The sequence below is a fragment of the Triticum aestivum genome, chromosome 7B, assembly GCF_018294505.1.
Source record: "Triticum aestivum cultivar Chinese Spring chromosome 7B, IWGSC CS RefSeq v2.1, whole genome shotgun sequence".
Classification (NCBI taxonomy): domain Eukaryota; kingdom Viridiplantae; phylum Streptophyta; class Magnoliopsida; order Poales; family Poaceae; genus Triticum; species Triticum aestivum.
In genome coordinates, this window is record NC_057813.1 from 363,214,242 (window position 1) to 363,219,074 (window position 4,833).

The following is a 4,833-nucleotide window of genomic DNA, read 5'->3' on the forward strand; positions in this document are numbered from 1 at the left end:
AGATTCAACAGTAAGCTAAGTCTGTACAGGCGACAACAGTTACTACCCCTCCCTCATCCGCTGCACGCCCGGCAGAAGATGCACCCTCGGTGCATTCAAACGCCTCCATTAAGAAACCTACTCCGCCCACACGTCGGTTCACGAGCGGGTCTGTATTGGTACTGTAAGAACAGGAGTTAGTGGTCACTTTACTTAAATTTAATAAGCTTTAATAGAAATTTATACTTAAAACAAGCAATGCATTGGCTCGTTCTATCAGTGCCACGGGATGAACATGCACAACAATTAGAATTATTATTCTCAGGACGCACACGATCAGCATATTTGTCGCACTTTCACAAAGATAATACTACCAAGTTTGAACTGTTTGTTATGGTTGCTGTCCTCTGCATCATCATGCTGTGTTTCCCAGCTTGCAAGATTCAGAACCAACAAATAAGATCCAAATAATAAGTACAACAAAGATGCCTACACATCTCATTGATTCCCAGCTTGCAAGATTCAGAACCAACAAATAAGATCCAGATAATAAGTACAACAAAGATGCCTACACGTCTCATTGATTCCTAGCTTGCAAGATTCAGAACCAACAAATAAGATTCAAATAATAAGTACAACAAAGATGCCTACACATCTCACTGATTCCCAGCTTGCAAGATTCAGAACCAACCCATTAGAGCCTTTTGATAAAGTGAATATGGGGATTAAATCCATCTTGGCTAGCCATGTCATACAATCAAAGAACTTGGCAAATGCTCTTGACCGTCACAACATCTGTAGTAGAGTATTCCTGTTTGCATAGCATGTTTGCACAGCACAAACAAGGAGACAGGAGAGCATGATTTCACATTAATAGCGGCCTCCTTGAACTCAACCTCCAGCTCCACTAGGATGAGGCCTGCCTGGAGTTCCATGATTCAATTCATGCGCCTTTTTCTGCGGTTCACCTGAAATGAAGCAAAGATTGCATCATTCAGCTAGCAAGAAGTACTTGCTCTTGTGAGTTGGCAGGTTCTTCTTTAGTAGTTGCACTAAAATTGAGGAACATTAAGGTTGGCTGTCTGGCTCATGTAAGGTGCAACTATAATTTTCTTATCCTTTTGTGCAGTTCCACTAAAATAAAGTGCCATTGTGGTGACAGTGACGGCTCCATCTTGCAAAGGCTAATAAAATGTTGCACGAGATTACCAGCAGAACTTAACGGAGATTTTGGAAACTCCAATCACCATTTTGTGCAGTTCCACCAAAATTGAGAGATGTTACCCACGTGACATTTTAGTTGAACTGCACAAGACACTCACTCAAAAAAAAGTGTTTTGTGCAGTTCACCAAAAGGTCACAATAGCAACAAGGTGAAATGGATATCCCTATCTACACAAAATGATAGAAAGTAAACATTTGCTGGTCAATAAGAATATAGGAAATATATACAAAATGAAAAGAAGCATCTTAATTATGTTCATGGCAATCAAGCAAGGACAGTAGAAATTTTAAAACATCAGCTATGCTTCATGGTACCAGAAGCATTACGATCAACAATGAGATTCCTCAGATATGGGATTACTTTAATGGTGGCATTGCTTGTTTACTAGACACAGTAAATCAATAGCAGCTAAAGAGTTGGTTTAAGGGCATGGGACCGTGGGGACACCAGGACACTCAGCAGCGTAAAGGAGCAACTTACTTATCATACTGGGGAAAACAGCAGGAGTGCCATTTGTAACACAGTTTAATTGCATCTTATCACTGGAGGCATTAGATTAACAATAACACTGGTTAGACATGCCCCTAAGGTAACAATGTGATCGCTTCATTTACATGCGCCCTTACAGCAAAAGGTTGGTTTACCCGCAAAAAAAACCAGCAAAAGGTTGGTATAAGGACATGCGACAGTGGACGCATCAGCACAATGTACCTACAAGGAGGCATAAAGTGGTGATGCCAAGCTTGTTCACGCTATGTGAGGGCAGCAAACCTAATCCTGGAGACCTTTTACTATGTGAGGGCAGCAAATCTAATCCTGGAGGCCTTTTACTATGTGAGGGCAGCAAATCTAATCCTGAGACCTTTTACTATGTGAGTGCAGCAAATCTAATCCTGAGACCTTTTACTATGTGAGGGCAGCAAATCTAATCCTAAGACCTTTTACTATGTGAGGGCAGCAAATCTAATCCTGGAGACCTTTTACTATGTGATGGCAGCAAATCTAATCCTGGACATACTCTGTTGACTTGTCCACCAGCCGCCACTTTCTATCCTTTTTTCAACCAATAATAGATCTGTTCCTTATCCACTTTGTACTGCGTTTTCCCATTATTTCCCTTTTCAACCAAGAGACCGGTTGGGTATCCGGTCTCTACTACTTTCACCATATTATTTCCTCTTTGAATCAAGTCCTAGATTCATGCTACAACTTTCCCCCCTTTCTTCGTTGTTTGAACAAAGACCTAGATTCGAATGCATGAAGTAGCTTTACCTCTAATAATACTAAAAATTTAGGTGGCTTTGGAAGAGCTGATGGGAGTAGAAAAAGATGCACATGCAGACACGTGGGGAGCTGGGGTAGTAGAGCAAGGCCGCTTTCAAAGAACTTATATCTGAGGGTCGCCGGGATGTCGGCGGCGGCAGGTCAGATCTGTGGACAGTACAACAGGGAGGAAGAAGGGTCGGAGGACCTCCCGAGCCGACGCTGTGTCGGAGAGAACATCACGGGCAGAGGATCGGGCCCCTCCGACAGCTGTGGGTTTCCTCCCTCGGCGACGATGACCGCGTGAACGATGCACCTTTTAGTCCTCTACACACACCGACCGAAGGGATCCGGCCGGATCTGTGACCAGCGGTGAGCAGAGAGAAAATGTCGCTACCGCTGTCTTGTTTATATCTGGAGAGGATGAGAGAATGAAGAGAGCAACCCTAGTATAGCGAGCGCTCAGGCCCCTGCGTCCATATATAGTGGAGTGATTATCTTTTTTCTCTCCACAACAAGTGTTTCAATTTGTGTACGTGGCATTAAAGAAAAGAAACTCTCTATTTAAGGTGACTACTCTACGACCCCTACTTACTACTACTACAGTACTACCTATGTCCTGGTTTATAGGTCCCTTTTATAGTTTGTGCCAAATTTTGACTAAAGATTTAACTAACAAAATGTTAATGCATGTCAAGAAAAATTATCTCGTTGGATTTGTATTTGAACATAGTTTTGAAAAATATAATGTTTGGTGACATGCGTGAACATTTTCTTAGTTTAATCTATGGTTAAAATTTGGCATGAAATACAATGGGGACCAATAAACCCGGACAGAGGTAGTATTGTTCACTTGTGCTCCCTGCCCCTCCATTCATTGAACAACCCCACGGGTGAATAAACATACAGTAAGTATTGTATTTATATAGAACGAACAAGCTCGAACTATTTTCGCGTAGTTAAAAGTTGAGGGCGGGGCTTTTCCTGGGCAGTACGCGCGGCAGTTTTCGGGTAGGCGGTTTGACAGAGAGGCGAGGAGGGTGAGCGAGTGGGGCTGTGCGATTTGACGGTGCGTTACTGCTGGAAAGACTTGTGATATGACCACTCACTATAGTCATGAATTACTGGCGCTCCGCCCGAGGTGATGCCCCACTTCCGTTCCGCGCTCTAATCTGGTGCATGACACGTCGACCCGGATGCTGGATCTCCCACATGTCGGAGTAGTAAGAAGGAGCAAAGAATGATGCGGTATATACTAGTACTATACTACTCCCTCCGTTCCTAAATATAAGTCTTTGGAGAGATTTCACTATGGACCACATACGGAGAAAAATGAGTGAATCTACACATAAAATGCATCTATATACATCCGTATGTGGTCCACAGTGAAATATCTACGAAGACATGTATTTAGAAACGAAGGGAGTACTACTCAGGTCGGAGGAGTGCGAACCACGGCAGCCTAGTGAACCAGCCGTGCGAACCACAGTAGCCCAGTGAACCAATAGTAGAAAACAATAATGTGGTGATATGGCCATAAAAAACAATGTGCTATGGTCCACACTATAGCATGTACAGTAACACTCCTCTTTGTTTGGATCCCTGAGTTAGAGCTAGTTTGGGTTGAAATAGCCTCAAATTATCGAAAGAAGAGGGGTTAGTTTGAGCTAGTTTGCTCTAACCCAGCTTAAAAAACTAGCCCGGTGGAGAGGTTCTAATTGGGTTAGTTATCCTGGGCCCACTAAAAGAGAACTAAAAAAATCTCACCTGCCCGCACCAGATCGCCCCCTCCCTCTCGCACGACTCCTCTCTGTTCCCCATAGGGCCGCCCGCCCAAGCGCCGCTCCCCCTCTCTCTCCTCCGGCCGCCCTCTCCTTTCGGCCTCCGCCGGCCTACTCCGGCCGCCCTCTCCCTCCGACCTTCGAAGGTCGCCCCGCTCCCCCTTCACTAGTCGTTTTCTCCCTCTGTCATGCGCGGTGGCGACGCATCTACCAGGGAGGTCGCGAGAGGGGTGAGTTTGTTCGTTCCTTCTCTTTCTCACGGCCATATCATTGATCTTGCTTGCTCTAGCGCTAATTCTGATTTGGTAAAGTAGATCCTGATCAAACTTGCTATAGATTTGTGGTGCACGCATGGAATTGTTTGATGCTGCTTGAGGAGGTAATAAATCTTTCTAGAGGCCCAAAGATTCAGGTCACCTTTCTAGGTATTTCAATTTCAGGCTTGAATTATTTGTAGAGGCCCAAAGATTCAGTTCACCTTTCTTGGTATTTCAATTTCAGGCTTGCATTGTTTCTAGAGGTCCAAAGATTTAGTTCACCTTTCTAGGTATTTGAGTTTCAGGCTTGCATTATTTCTAGAGGCCC